Here is a 16,500-nt window from a genome sequence, read left to right as displayed (position 1 = left end):
CTGATCTGGCACCTTGCTCTCACAACATCCTATTGAGTAGGTCAGTAGCATTTTGGTTTTCCAGAAGTGGGAAGGTAGATGGTCTCTTTTCATCCAGTGTCAAGGTGGCTGTGGAAGTTCAGAAGTGTTACCTGGATGCACTGATGGGTTGAATGTGGATGAATGATTAATTGATTGGTTTGTATATCACCCAACAGCTGAGGCTCTATGGGCATTTAACAAATCTTCAGAACAAATTAAAACACAGGCACAAACATGCATACAAGCTAAAAAGCTGGAGACTAACAGAAGTAACAAGTCGAAGTTCAAGACAAGGGTGCTGCTGCTTAGGAGATGAGTTAATCCAGGATTAGTTATACAAGCTGTTCTGAATGGGGCCACACTCCCTTTAAAGAATCAGATTCGCAGCACGGGGCACTCCTGGCTCCAGCATTGCTCCTGGGTGATCGAGTGGCTGCTCTGGCCAGGCATGCTTTGGCCCACCAAGCAGCACCATTTCCTGGGAAAGCAAATCTGACCACAATAATACACAACTTAGTCACTTTCTAATAGATGAGTTCAGTCTACCCTTGGGAAATGTTTGTAACTGCAAGTGGCATGAAATTTTGCAGCCAGAGTTTTACTGCTTCACACTTTTTGGCAGGACCATCCAAAGACATTCTGCTGCCTCGTGCAAGAACAAAATGGTGCCTTTCCAATTCCATGCACATAAACTGACAGGAATAGCAGTTATAAATGCAGACCTGAAGGCAGCAGAAGCAGGATGCAGAACAGGGAAACTCTGCCCCCTAACAATTCCCTATCTCTCCACCTTCCAGCATCTGCTACCTAAAATGGCTCCTTCACTCTGTTGGGCTGGGCCTGCTTTTCAGATGTTACATCAGATTTCTAAGTTGTTTCCAAGCACAATTCAAAGATACTGGTGGTCACCCATGAAGACATAAACAGCCTTGGACCAGGATATCCAGAAGACAGACCAGCCACATGAGCCTGTCTGTAGGTTCATTTTTAGAAGGCCCTATTGTATACCCCACCACCAGAGGAAATGTGACTGGTGGAAGTCAGGGCCTTCTGTGAAGGCTTCTGGTCAGGCAGCTTAAAAGCAAAACCAAACAAATTTCAGCTTTGAGTAATTTTTAACTGATGGTTTTAACACAACTTTTTATTTTTGTTTCTTGTTGAAGTGTTTTATTTGTGGGCCTTTGCTGGGATCAAGCAGCAAGGAGAGACATTGGGGGGGTGGGTTACTTTAGATAAATAAAATAAATACATCAGCTCTGGAAATTCAAGGCACTGGTGACTGAATAGTTTTTAGATAAGAGAAATTCTGCATTTCCATTCTGTGATTTGTTTTTCAGTAGGTGGTGGTTCTGCTTTAATATGCACAAGACAATCTGGTACAGCCAAAGAAAAGCACCATCAACCTTATATTTCTGACTCCTAGTCATACAGCTTCTAACTTCCTTTACATTATAAATTTGCATGAACTGTATGGTGGAAGATATACTAATCTTAAAGTTGTAGCTAGAAGTCAGATATGTAGTATCAACCGAGGGAGGTCAGCACTTATTTTGAAAGGTTGTTTAGATGGCATTTGCTTTTGGTGTAACAGTTTTAAAGTTGTGCTGATAAACATAAAATGAAGCCTGAACCTGGAGTTTAACTCTCTCTCTGCCAATATATATCCATCCCCCACCCTGATGTTCACTTCTTTTTTGCCCTAATTTTAAATGTTCCCTGGTTCAGAGTACATCCAAGAATCACATTTTCAAATAGGACTGGGAAATACCAGCGTATCGGTGGTGTGGCATGGGCTGGAGGAGACAGGGATAGCAGACACACTGCTATCAGTGGATTTAACAATAGTGTCTGGCAAGCTTCAGAGAATGCTAATCTCATTTCTGTTCAGGTTTTTCTTCTAAGGAACAACATTTAAGGAGGTTGCAGAGATATGAGAACTATTTTGATCCGTTTTGCACACAACACAAACTAATGGTCCTTCTATTTAAATGCCCAACCATTGAGACTCTTGGGGGAAGGGAGGGAAGCATTGCATTCAGAACCAGGTGCCTGTTTGCTCAGATGGAGAACAATTGCTATTACACCTACAAAGAATTCAGAGTCTAGCCAAACAGGAGAAGTTTTATTTGTAGCCTCTGATACTGTTGAGGGTGATCTGCTTTCAGTTTACTTTTCAAGCCAAGGAAAATGCTTTCCTTCATTTAGTAACACACACATGCACACATGACACAGAAGCATAGGCTGAATTGTAGTATGAAATTTGCAGCAGAAAACCCTATGACCCTTAGCAGCCCTACTTTATTTATTGGTTTGTTTGCTCTCTTTATAGCCTACTTTACCGAATAGTTTTCCAAGTGGCTTCCAAACAAATTTAAGGTAGTACCAATAAAAGTGTGTGTGTTTGCACATACACAAATAAAATATATTCTAGAATAATGATAATAAAAATGGTTGCAGTGCCTACCTAAAATGGGAAGAGAGAAAACTTCCGGGAGCACAGCTGTGAGTCCAGTGGGCATGTTGCACTGCAGTGGTTCTGCTCCTACCTGGAGGGTCGGTTCCAGAAGGTGGCGCTTGGGAATACTGCTCAGCCTGTGGATTCTCCAGGAGGAGGTCCCCCGGGGGTTGCTCTTGTCTCTTATGCGGTCCAACACCTATGTGACACCATTGACTGGGGCCTTCCACAGTTTTGGAACACATTGTCATCAGTGTGTTGCTGACATGTTCTTCTATCTCTTTTAATCTTCACAGGTGAGGCTGTGGATGTGCTAAACTGGTACCTTGCTATGACAATGGACTAGATGAAGACTAACAAACTGAAGTTTAATCCACACAGGACTGCGATGCTGTTGGTGGGCAGTTTCTATGACAGATGGAGGGTGCATGACCATTTCTGGATGGGGTTGTACTTCCCTTGAAAGAGCAGGTTCACTGCTTGAAGGAGCTACTTGATCAATCTTTGTCACTTATTATTTATTTATTTAAACAACTTACATGCCGCCCCATCGCATGAGCCTCGGGGCGGCTTACAATCATAAAATCCGCATAAAATACAAAAAAAATTCATCAAATAAATAGAATACATAAAATAAAATAGTGGACACAGCCTGGTCAATTTAAAAACAACAAATTAACAGTTAAAATAGCGTTTAAATAAAAAGGTCTTGGCCTGGCGCCGAAAAACAAATAAGGACGGCACCAGGCGGACCTCTCTGGGGATCGCATTCCATAGGTTGGGCGCCACCGCAGAGAAAGCCCTCCTCCGAGTACTCACCTTCCTAATATCCTTTACGGAGGGTTCCCGGAGAAGGGCCTCTGCCGCCGATCTCAGGGGGCGGGAGGGCATATATGGACGCAGGCGCTCCTTTAGGTAACCAGGGCCTAAGCCATTCAGGGCTTTGTAGGTGATAACCAGCACCTTGAATTGGGCCCGGGCTTCAATGTGGAGCCAGTGGGAGCTGACGGAGGACTGGGGTTATATGAGAACAGGTTTAGGTGGCCTCAGTGGGACTGAGTGACTCCCACCAACTTTGGCTAATGCCCAGATATTCCCTGTCTGGACATAGAAAGCCTGGAGACAACTTGGAAGGTGCAGCTTGTGTGAAATGTGTCAGCCAGACTGAAAACCAGGAACTGGCCTGCTTGCATTCATAGAATCATGTAATAGTAGAGTTGGAAGGGGCCAGAAGGCCGTTGGGTCCAACCCCCTGCTAATGCAGGACACTAAATCACATCATCCCATTTAGATGATTGTCCAAACACTGTTTAATGTCTCTAGCAAGGGAAAGCCCACAGCTTCCCTAGGCAATAGGTTCCATTGTCATACTGCTCTGACAGTAGGAAATTCTTCCTGTTGTCCAGTCCAATCTGGCTTCTTTTAACTTAAGTTCATTATTCTGTGGCTGTCTATATCTTTCCAAGCCTATTCAAGGTGCTGGCTTTAATCTCTAAAGTCCTATATGGCTTGGAGCCACAGTACCTGATGGAATACCTTGCCTTCCATAATGTATCTGGCACTATGCTCCACACCTAAGGCCTTTCTCCCACTGAATTTCTAAGGGAGGTTCAGTTACTAGCATCAAAGACGAGGGCCTTCTCTGTGGTAACCCGCAAATTAAGGAATGATCTCCACATGAAGGCCCACCTGGTGCCAACTATGCTACATTTTCAGCACCAGGTTAAGACCACCCTCTTTGCCAAGACATCTCCCAAATCCAAATGGCATATGGGGTGGAGAGTATTGTAAGCTGATATTTTCTTTTTATTTGATTTTAGTTGGTGTTAATATGCACCAGCTAAATTTAATTTTAATGCATTTTATTGTATTTCCATCATTATTTTATTTTCATAATATAAAACAATTTTATACATTGTTGTATTATATTTATATTGTATTTTAACAATTTAGTAACTGTTGTTCACCATCCAGATAATTTTGGTATTGAGTAGCATAGAAATAAAATCCATAAGTAATAATCCACCAAAAATTCCCATCTGGGTCCTACCAATCCACTAAAGATGAACCAAACAGAAGGGCCTGTGATTCCAATCTTAAGGTTTTGGCAGGTTCATTTGGATGAAAGCAGTCCTTCAGCGAACCTGGGCTGTTTAAGGGATTACATAATTTGCATCATTTCCTTGGAAAGGTTTTAAATGCAGTTACTTAAGAATTGAAAGCTTTGTTTTCTTCAAATCCACACTTTCTTGAGGAAACTCCACCTCCTCACTTTCATACACCTACTAGCTTTCCCTCACCATGAGTACACCTCCTGTGAGCAAACAACCATACTTGAGGGACGGTAATGTGGGTCATTGGAAAAAAAAGTTGGTGCTTCTCCATCGCCTTACCCACTCCTCCTTAAGAACAATTTTTTGTGCTAAATTGTGGTATGTTTCTAGAAATGGTGGCATAAGTACAACCAGCAGTTTTCATTGAGAATACGTGAAATCAATAAAGCCCATCTTTGTGGTGGTTGTGCTTGAAAATGTGCCTGCAACAATATAGTCGAATGAGAAACAGCTTCAGTCAGTCCTGGGTCCTCCCGTATCCTCCTAAACAGCCAGTGTCCATTTCTGTAAGAACATGAAATGCTGTAATGCAAGGCCTGACGACTCTCTTGGAGGATACACACTGAAGACGGTATAAACATGCAGAGTCAACCAGCCAGCAGAATACCCATTACTATTCCATTTATTCCCTCTTAGATTTGCACTGTTTCCTCATAGATGGCCAAGAGTGCCAGCTAGATCCTGGTAATGTTCCCCACATTGTATCAACTGCAATTTGAATTATAAACAACATAAACCAACTCATGTTAATCACTTAAGAAATTCTAGTAACAGGCACGGAAAGGTTAAGCTACAGAGAGGACAGTGCATCACAAAACAGATTGCATTTTAATACACATACACACACACACACACACATGAGGGAATGTTTTTGTCATCTTTCCCAAACACACATTCACTATTGATTGAACCTTTAATGAATTTATTTTTGTCCTGGGCTTTGGATAAATTTGAACCTCTCGGAAAAGCATTCCAGAAGCTGCTAAGTTTTATGAACTGGAAAGGTGTGTCTGGGTGTGCACAGCAAAGGTACCCAGAAGAGGAATTATTCTAGCTGGGATGAAAACAATGCCCCAGCATCCATGCTGTTTTGTTTTCTGTAGCTGGGAGGTTTTATTTTCAAGCTTTACATTAAAATAATACCTTGGTCTGATTAATTCTGCCTCAACGTCCCCATTCCTTCTTGTCAGTGAACACCCTCTATTAGAGCTCTCCTTTAACAGTGTATTCTTCCCTAGTTAATCACCATCTTTCTTGAATCATGATTGCCTAAAGCAAGAATGGGCAAAAGACATACTGGGTTCTCTTAGCAGATCTCTGGGTGGTTTGTAGTACATCAGCAAGAAAATCCGATTCCCCATTTTTTCCTGCAATAACAAGAGCAGATTTTTAAACCACCAGAGGGAGCAATCCTATGGCTCCTCTACAGTATCAGAGGGGCCATAGGAATTGTGTTTTCCCAGACTCTAGTTTAGGGTCTGGAAAAACACAATTAAATTTAAATTGTCTCCTTTCCCTCTCCCCTTTGGGAAGTCAGCCTTGGAGTGGGGAGGAATGGGATGGTCCAGTAAGCATGAAATTAGAGAGCCCAGGATACATGAAGCCTCTCCAAACTCCTTCCCACCCCCTCCAAAACACTGTAGCTAGGTGCGGAGCTGGTGAGGGGGAGCCTGCCTGGCAAAAATGCATGGCAGGAAGACAAGAAGGGGAAGATTGTCCATGCTGTTTCTCCCACTGTGCACTAGCAGAGCCCAGACTACAAGTAACTAGGACTGTGTCTCAAAATAGGCTGCTAAGGGTGAAGGAAGCTTGGAGAGACCAGTAGCAGACTTCTCATGAAGGGCCTGTGAGCTCAGTTCAGCACTGAAAGCAAATTCTTAGGTACTAAATGGCAACCTGTCCTTTCATTCTAAATGTTTGTTTCTTGCTCTTGGCTCTGATTAGTGCATGAAGGGGGTATTTACTTAAATTATTTCAAAAAAGATATTTTAATGACATACCACCAAAAAAAAAATGTGCATACATGTGGTTCACACACCAGTATTTGTTTATTTACTTAATTCATTTCTATACCACCCAGTAAGTGAGGCTTTCTGCGCAGTTACCAAGCATTCAAATTAAACAAATTTATCTGTGCTATTATTCAGCACAGAACCAGTACAGAGATAGAATGTGATATATAACAACAAACTTGAAAATTTAGATGGTGAAAATGCTTGGAAAATAAAAAGATCTTCACCTGGTGCCAAAAAGAATATAATGTATGGGCCAGGCACACATCTTTGAGGTGCTCCTTCCAGAACTGAGGTGCCACAACTGAAAAGGCTTGGTAGCCACCTGCCTCACTTCCTTTGGAAGGGCCCCTGCAGAAGGGTGCTGAAGACGACCTCAGGTTCCTGGTAGGTATATCTAGGAGGAGGTGATCCCAGTACTAAAGAATCACATTAAATACATTATTAAAAACTAGTTCAATTACCAAATGAATACAGTTAAAATATGGTATAAAACCAATTTGGCACTGCAATAACAATGCAAAACAATGGAACGAACAATAAAGTGCAGCAACGTATAATACATTGCAGTAGTCTACAAGCTGAGGAAGCGCTAAGTGGAAAAGTGCATTTTCAGGAAGCATTTGAAACACAGCACATTTTCAACAGATTTCCTACACGGTGGGCAACTGCACCAGACACAGTAACGCTCTGTTGGTCGTGGAATGACCAGCAAGGCTTCCTCTGAAGAGCTGAATGGATGATGGGGTGTATACAGGTTTCTAGGTATCCTGGTCCCAACTTGCACCCAACTACAGGACCCTGAGCCTTAGTAGCTTGCAGGCAGCCATGCAATTCCTTTAGCACAGGTGTGACCTGAACGTAGCTGAGTGTCCCACTGAACGCCCAAGTTGCTGCATTCTGCGCCAGCTGCAGTTTCCAAATGAGGTGCAAGGGCATCCCCACACTGAACACTCAGCAGCGGTCTACTTGTGAGATTTTCAGTGCATGGGGTCACCATGGTTAGACTGTCCCTATCCAGGAATGAGTGGAGCTGGCACAGCAACTGATGTAAAACAATGAGGTCTGCCTGTTTATGACCTGAACAGTTTTGCAAGAGCCTTAGAAAGCTACAATTCTAGGACACTCTGAACACCCAACACTGTTTGTTCATTTATTTTGCTCATAGGGAGCCTCCAGATGCTTTGAACTACATCCTCCATCTTCTCTGACTGTAAGCTGTCCTGGCTGATGAGAACTGGAGTCCAACAACATCTGGAAAACCACTATGTAAAAGTTCCTGTCTACTCCTTTGAGAAGCAAATAATGGATTCCTTTAAATGGAATTTACTCTACTAATGTCAGGATCATTACTGATGGTTGAACAGCACTATTTCCACATGCTTCCTTTTCACTTTTCAGGAGAAGGAAAACAGCACTCCATTTTTAACAAGGCTTGTGATGATATTGTGTGGGCAGTTACATTTCAGCCAGGACATAGCTTTCAATCATCTTAAGATTTAGATAAGCATCTGCATGTGGTTGTGGATCCTCAGATGGTTGCTACTTTCACAGCTGCTGAAATGCACATAAGAAATAAAAATAACCCTTACAAGTGTGAACAAGAAGCTCCTTAGATTTCAATTTATTTTCTTGTTAAATGCACCAGGAACTCCAATAGCAAATTATTTGGCAAAAATTGCTGATCTGAGGACTCTGCCAAGTATCCACTACTTTTCCTCCTCCTCCCTCTCCACCCACCCAAAACTTTTAGCCTTCGTTGGACACATTAATGAATGCACTAATGTTTGGCTATGTGTATTCAGTAATGCCAGAGTTCCTAGAATGGCGTTTATATTATATGCAATCTCCTGTATCTTTCATAAGGGAGTTTTTATGTGTCACTTGGAAATACTGAATAACACTCTTTATTAGCCTCATGATACTGCAGCCCATCAATACCTGTCTAAGCCTGATGAGATCATGCTATGATTGTTAATCAGAGTGAAAGAAAAAGTAAGGGGATGAAAAATACCTTTAAGGGGGGAAAAATCAATTAAAACCTGGACGGTACAGGTAAATATACTGAATTTCCTGTGTAAAGTAGAAGACAGCTGATTGGCTTTGAGGGTAAAACGAAGCAGACACCTCGCATTAGTTCAGTGGTTGGTTGCTTTGCTGCACAGCATGTGAGACTGTGATGGTACAATGGAATTTTTGTGCCTTTCCCCCTCTGTGATCCTATAAAAACCCCCAGCATTACCACACCCCTTCTGGTTCATACAACCATCCTGATTGCCTGTATTGCTATCAATCAACCAAATCGACCCCTTTGCCTAAGGCCAATGACAAGATGGAAACCCATCCCATCTAGAAATACTGACCAGACTGCCAGTTGAATTCTATCACACCTGAGGCGTACAAAGAAGGCTGCAAAGTACACAACCTGCAGTCCTCCAATGTTTTGCTGCCATTCCCAGCCCCTCAGACTCTGCCACCTGCCATCAGCTTCCAGGTTTGGATAATGAACTTGTGACACACCAAGGTAGCTGATCAAAATTATCTCCTTTCCATTCTTTTGGGTGGTACTTGGGCAGCTTCTTCCTGCCGTGGAGTTCTGTGGTCCCCATTTCACACCCCTGCGGAACTGATACCAGAAGTGTGAGAGCAACTGTACCCCTAAAACGGAATAAGGCTCAGCTTGGAGGACTGGCTTTATATGCAGACAGCTGCTTTCTGTCCCCGGCAACTCCAGTTGAGAGACTCACTTTGCAAGTTCAGTTTGCTGTCCCATCCAGCATAGATAATGCTGGACTATATAAACAAATAATCAGACCTAGGCTAGCTATGGACTGATAATATTACATGAACATGTCAATAATCTTCTACAGCCTTAAAAATCAGCATCTTCATTTCACTCTTAACAGAGTATCCCTTCTAGAGCTCCAGGAATCAAAACAGTGTCTTGGCCTCTTAACATGAACATCAGATGAGCCTTGGAAATCTCATTTTCTTTCAATAATAGCATTAGTATCTTTAACTTGTATGATCCTAGACTATCTCTTTTTCTTCAGGTTATTTTCCACCTCCATGTATTGCACCCACCCTTGCATTGCCTTTCAGGTTTTTAGAGGGCTGTTTTAAGGATAACAGTGCCTTATCTCGCAAGGTAAACCAAAAAAACATAAAGGAACAGGGACAGCAGCATGGGTTGCTGTTTCCACACTAACATCACTTGCTAAACTCCTGCATCAGTCCCATTCTTCTGTTACTCTGGTGCAACCATTTCTTGCTTAAACTCCTGTCTATAGTTCATATTAAATATTTAACAGAATGTTGCAGAATACCCCATGCCCGAAGATCTTCAGTGATCTTTTCCTAAGGGTATCACTGGGCTGCTTCGTGGAATTAGTGATTGATTGGTTTTATGTTTGTATTGGGCTGGGCATTTTTACTTTTATTAATTTGTTAATTATATTTTAATTGTGCATATTCTTTTATTGAGATGATTTAGGATAATTTTTGTCACACAGATAGCTTATAAATATTTATAAATAAATACATCTATTTAATGCATGGCATTTCTACAATGACCCATAGCCAGAGTTTTCTGGACACTTAAATTTCAAGCGAGCTTACCAGAGCATCAGTAATTCCAACCAGGCACTCTCATTCCATTTCTCTGCAGAAATAGGTTTATCAGCCTAAGCTAATAAAAGGCAATCCAAGTCACAGCGACTACATGTGCTTCTGATGACAAAGTTGGATCAATGAGAACCTCCAAACACAAAGCTGATCCTTTAGGGAAATGGAACGCCTTCCAATGAGGCTGAATGGCACTCAACTCTCTGCTTTGTTTGGAACAAGTCTAAGCTTGTCCGTCCTCTCCGAGTCCAATTTTCCATTCAGTCACTGATACCAGGCACCCACTGAACCTATTCAAAGTTGCATTTAGGCGTAGAATCAATACTCGAGGTGGGGTGGGGGGACAGAGAAGGAGTGCGCTAGGGAAGACTCCACATGGCGAGGGACTGCCTCCAAGTCATGGAAGCCAGCAAACACAGCAACGGGGGTGGGACAGAAATAGCACCTGGTCCACATGCCCTGCCACTCACACGTCCATGATTCATGCCTGTAGAATGTCTGCAGAGGGTCCCTGCCCTTCTGGGCTGTGATGAAACAGAGACACCTGGGTATTATCTTGCATATTCATGACATCTCAGTCTGACTCTCTGGGCAGACTCTACCAGCATTTTGTATAGCTGTTAAGCAGCATGGCAGATAAGATGGACGCCTGAATGACTACAAAGCATTATTGCCATGGGGAGGAATTGAAATAACCCAGTGCTGCCTTCTGGAATTGGCCATCTGGGTGAGAGCAGAATCATTGGAAACACCCCCTGGACTGGAGATTTTTCACCTTTGTCTTAGCTTAGATCATTTCTGAATAGCAAAGCAAGACCTAATTGTATTATAGAAGATATGTTGAAGAAAATAATAATAATTTGAGTTGAAAGCTCAAATAAGTTTAACCGAAAACTAAATGCATTCATACGAATGGTACACTGAAATAAAAATGGTATGTTCGTTCCATTGCTAGAGAAAACAATTGTGTTGCTCAATGAACTGAAGGGCCTGCATTTTGCAGCCAGCTTCTTTATACCCCAAATATGTGAAGTACCCTTTTAGATAAGTACCTTAGAATCACACATTAGGATATATCTACTTTCCTCTGGGTCTTCATAATTCTAAGCATCAGAGAGATTAATTGATGACCGAGAAAATGAAGTTCTATTTGTCTATGATTTCCTTCCATTTGCTCACCTCACAATATGCAATTCACATTCAAGAAAGTCTAAAGGGACAGCCAGCAATTCATGCAAGTAAAGTTAAGATGACATCAGACTAATACATTCATAATATGCAGTGCCAGGCAGGAGAGAGAGACATCTAAAATAAATTAGATGAATATACTGCTTTGGGCCCTTTTTACAGCTAAACACTGAGAAGGGAGTCAGTGTCACTGACTCCCTTAACATTTAAAGCAACTTAACCCCCAAATGAGGGCCAGGTATAAATATGACACATCAGCTGTTTGCTAATTGCCTTTATAGATTTAAATCTTGCAACTTACTTGTCATGTGTACACAGAGGGGAAAGGCTCATAAAACACAGGTAAACTCATGAGCTTTTGAAAACCACATGCAAGTATTTTGCTTTAAATTAACCTGCCTATTGTGTGGAACATTAAACCTTTGTGTGCATCTTCTGTGCAAGTCCTTTTTCTAATTGAATTCTATCTGAATTGCACCCCACAGCATGTGTGGCAACAGGGTTCTGTTGTGACCACGAATTGGTATGAAAGCAGGCCCTTGTTCAGCCATTCACTTTTATGTCATTCCCGGGGAAGTTTTATGCAGAGCCAACCCCAACCTAGTACAGGCATATGGCACAGTCCTGACCAGAATGAGCTGCCTGAAAAAGGGTGCATATTTGAATGTACTTTCACATTAAAAGTTTTTTTTAAAAACACATCTGAAGTTAGCAAACTGGACAGTGGGATGGGGTGAGAGTCCTTTGGCTGTTTTACTCACCTGTCAAATCAATCAATCAATCAATCAATGCATTGGCTGAACTAAAATAGCATATTCATGTACCTGCTGAATTCACTGGGGTCTGTGATCGGGATTAGCCAGCAGCATCTGGCAACCTGGGACAGCTTCTGGGACCCCAGAACCATGGCAAGTCTGCCATTGATGCTTGCTTTCAGCCCCTCCTTCAAGCAGAGCTGGCAACTCAGCCTCGTCACCACTGACATTTCCTGCAGTGGCACAGAGTGAGAAAATAAGATGGCTAGATCCTGGGAGGGCAATCTCCCACCTACAGACCTTAACTTGCCCATGGATAAGAGGCTGGGCTTGTCCCCTAAAAGCTGGAGCCCACCCTGTGAGTCCTCTGAGCACAGAGAAACTGTAAATCTTGGGTCTAGTATGGCATCCTCCAACTACCTCTCAAGCATCATATGGACATCAAGTGGTGGAAGAAAGCAACCACAGGAAATCTCATATAGGAGGCAAGTTCAGTCACTGACCACAGCTGCCCCATTCCTCTACCTCATGTGCAGCTCCACCTGCTCGTTGCTGGTGAGTACACCTACTGGCACATGTAGGAGACTGACTGATTAATTTCTTGCAATGTTAACTTGGTAATCAGGAATGCAGGAAGCTGGCTTCTCCTAAGGGGGATCCATGACTCCCATAGCTCAGTATTGCCTGTTCTGACTGGCAGTAGCTCCCCAGGGATCCTGGCAAATCTTTACCAACCCTACTGAGAGCTATGAGGATTGAAGCACATGCTCAAGGAAGCGCTGTAATTAGAGCCCAACAGAGAGACCAAGCAGTGAGTTCATGGCTAATAGGTTGTTAACTGCTTCTATATTTACATACCCACTGGAAAACTTTGCATGACATGACAGCCCATGGGTTAAACTACCCATGAATTGTTGTTCACAAGTGGAAGGCAGTTGGCCTGCTGCTGGCAGCACTCCAGACACCTTTGCTTTTCCTCAGCAACACCCATTTTTTTTTCTTTCACAGATAGCTCAGCATGTTGTCTGAACCCAGAACAAGCTTTGGATTAACTACTTGGCTATTTAGCCCCTGAAATGTGGTCTGGGTTCAGATGACACTCTAAACAATCTACAATGGAGCATTTATGGGTTGGTAAGGAAAAGCAGAAGTATTGGGCACTCTGCAAGCAGCAAATTCACTTTCTCCTGCTTGTGCCTGACAGTCAAATCAGACCATGTAGCCAAAAAAAAAGGAGGGGATTATGTTAAAAGCACACCGTGGAGTGATGTGGGAGACAACAGCAAGAATGTCGCCTATTTCAGACCCTGTGTATATGAGTATGTTGCATATATATGTTCTGTGGTTTTTAAGTATTTGAGAATGAACCAACAAGTGTGGAGAATCCCATTTATTGGCTGGGTTCAGAAAATGGTAATTGACACTTAAAGACTAAGTATACTATAGGTTGAATGTGGGTTGTCATTGAAAGATGGGTTATCACCTGAAGCCTGAACCCAGTTTCAATAGCAAACCATGGTTTGTTAACCACAAACAACCAGTTAGTAACTAGATCGCATGTGAAGAACATACTATGAGTTCTTTTCACAGGTTGTTCATGGTTAAAAACCATGGTTTGCCATCATGGTTGGCTTTAGACAACATGGTAACCAATCTTTCAACAACAACCCACAATTCAATCACAACCTAAACTCAGCCCTTAAGTGAGTTATCATGTTGTCTGAACCCAGCCATAGTTTATCCATGCCAAGTAGCAGGAAGTATGTTTTGAGGAAAAGATGTGATGGAAGGACAGAATTCCCTTTCCTCCTGCACACATCCTTCCTACATCTGTTTTATTTCCAGATGTTTGCTTGCCATCTCATGTGGGAAAACACAACTGGTAAGTTTTACAGGGAAAATGGCGTGCCAGGAAAGGATTAAGTCCACCCTTCCTACAAATTTCAAACATCTACCTCAGTGGTGTATTTAGCTTCCTTGACTCATGTTTGCTGCTGAATCCTTCAGCAAATTATCCTTCAGCCTTAGCTGCAGTAAAACTTACTTCCTTGTCCTATATGCTTATAATAGCAGCCGAAGCCATAACATGGAACCAAACATTTGTAGTTATGGGAGCAAAATGTATATTCTCCTTTCTTGAAAAGTAAGTAAGTAGCTTATGCAAATTTAATGCAGAAGAAAATAAGATAAAATACAGCCACAATACAAAACAAAATACAGCAACCTAAAAAAAATGAACTAAGAGCAGTTGAGAACATGCAGCAGTTTTAAATGTATGTCATTGTATGTTGGAAAATCTCAGGGCATCCCATAATGGTCATTTTTTCTAGGTTACAAATTCACATACACCTCTTTGGGAGTTACAGGCACTTCTTCCAGTGAAACAGCTGCCCCATGTGGAGCGCAGGAAGTTGAAATGACTTACTTTTTGCTGGTGCAAAGCAGCTTGGCTTGCCGCCAGGTCCCCATTGCCCAGAAGCAGCCCATTCCAAGATGATCAGGTCCTTGATAGTCTCCTAGTCCTGCTGCTGAGTTAAAAGCAAACATCTCTTGGGGACGTCTCCTGCAGGACGGTTCCATAACAAAGTCTCTACCAGTGAAATTCTCTAGCCTGGGTCAAGTATAAAACAGCAGCCTTGATCTTTCAACAGAGGGTCCTCATGCTGCCCTTAACGGTATAAGCAGTTTCTCATAAGACAACATTGCCTGGGAGGCAATTCTGAGCCTCCAAGAATGGCATCAGCACCCAAATATTTCTGAGATGCTGAGCTTCTGTGTATTATCAGTTAGAAACCATGGAGACCCAGAGAAACAGCTTGGGCAGAAATGAATGGCCCTAAGAGCTGAGTCCAACTTGACTCCTTGGCCAGTTGGCCAACATGAGGTAGAAAATACTTTCTATTGTACAGGGAATGAACAACCACTGACTGCTGCTCGATATTTCTGCTCCACAGGAACATAAATATAAAATAAAGGCGCAGTCAAAACAAAGTTTCCTCCTCCCACAACAGCAACTTCCAGTTTTCAGCTTATCTCCTCCTCTCCAGCTAGCTAGCCGTGTGTGTGTGTGTGTGTGTGTGTGTGTGTGTGTGTGTGTGTTTAATTTTGTTAAAACCTAGGACACTAATTTACTCATAGAACTCACACTGACTATACTCTTTCACAAAAACCCTGAGCTAATAAAAACTGAATTAATAACAGTATTTTCAGATGTTTTTAGTGTTAAGTATGTAACAGTATACTATTTCAATGTTTTGTTCTTTCAGATCATTCTCAGGTAAATATTTAACTTTATTACACTTGATGGACGAATTATGCAATTGTAAGACATAAAAATTAAATGGGTTAAACTGCAGCCAGGGCAAAGAATGTAATAATAAAGGATTGTTCTATTTATGTTTTCTAAGAGGAAAAAATGGGTAACTCTGTTTAAATTCCCTGCTGCATCCTGGTGTACCTTTCTCCTGACCCATGCCATACCAATTAATGTCAGTTTAAGGACAAACAGTTTCCCTGGGGAAAATCTCGGTACCTTAAAACCTTGGAGATTGCGAAACAGAAAGGATAGCTGACATTTCGGCCACTGTTATCACCACCAGTGCCCAGAGAGTTCAGTGTGTGGTCATTGTCAGTCGATCATCTTCATCCATCAGACAAGCAGCCATTACTCTGTTGTTCAACAATTTTATACGCGGGATGTGTTTGCATTTCTCATTAATTTGTCAGCTTCCATTTTAGAGACATTCTTGTTTAATCAGTGAAAGTCAGAAGCTAAACCAAAATATTTTCACAGACTGTATCTAATGAGACTATTTAGTCAGCTGTTGACAGCAAGTGTCATGGGTGACAGGAATAGAAACGGATGCTGAGGGAGATTTATACCAATTTATACAAGCACACACTGTGTAACCCTTTGTAGCCCCCTTGAAACGACTAGTACAAGCAATAGTGGCTACAAGCTGCATACATGTTTACAACTTCATGTTTACAACAAGTGGTGGGGTCGATCCTCCCAATGTCCTTGCCTTCCCTCAGTCTACATGTGCGTTGGTGGTTGTCTTGGTTGCTTCCCCATAGGTATGAGCCATGCGCACATGGTGCCATTAGGGCAATGCGAAGGGAGGGGCGGTAAGGAAATCTGGGTAAATCAACCCATGCCCACCCGAAAACCCACCCATGAAATCATCTTGATAAAGTTATTCACAAGAAGCCCTCCATGCCTATATTTAGAGGAATGAACAACATGCTGCCTCCCGCAGAACATGGAGGGGAGCCTACGCACTACCCCTACAAAGCCATAACTACGTTCTTCCGTGTGAGCCTTCCCAGCA

At 42.3% G+C, this 16,500-nt stretch overlaps 1 long non-coding RNA gene across 1 annotated transcript in view; it reads right to left on the bottom strand.

Annotated features, from left to right (window-relative positions):
* The window catches only part of LOC123031585, a 22,606-nt gene extending 7,523 nt beyond the window's left edge, over positions 1 to 15,083 (bottom strand). Inside the window, exon 1 of the long non-coding RNA XR_006416325.1 lies at positions 14,595 to 15,083. This is a non-coding gene — a long non-coding RNA (uncharacterized LOC123031585). The remainder of the gene's footprint in view (positions 1 to 14,594) is intronic.
* Between the last annotated feature and the right edge of the window lie 1,417 nt (positions 15,084 to 16,500).

The sequence above is a fragment of the Varanus komodoensis genome, unplaced genomic scaffold (genome assembly GCF_004798865.1).
Source record: "Varanus komodoensis strain SLA01 unplaced genomic scaffold, ASM479886v1 scaffold5, whole genome shotgun sequence".
Classification (NCBI taxonomy): domain Eukaryota; kingdom Metazoa; phylum Chordata; class Lepidosauria; order Squamata; family Varanidae; genus Varanus; species Varanus komodoensis.
Note: the sequence above shows the minus strand (reverse complement) of the source record. Positions and strands in the feature narration are given on the sequence as shown.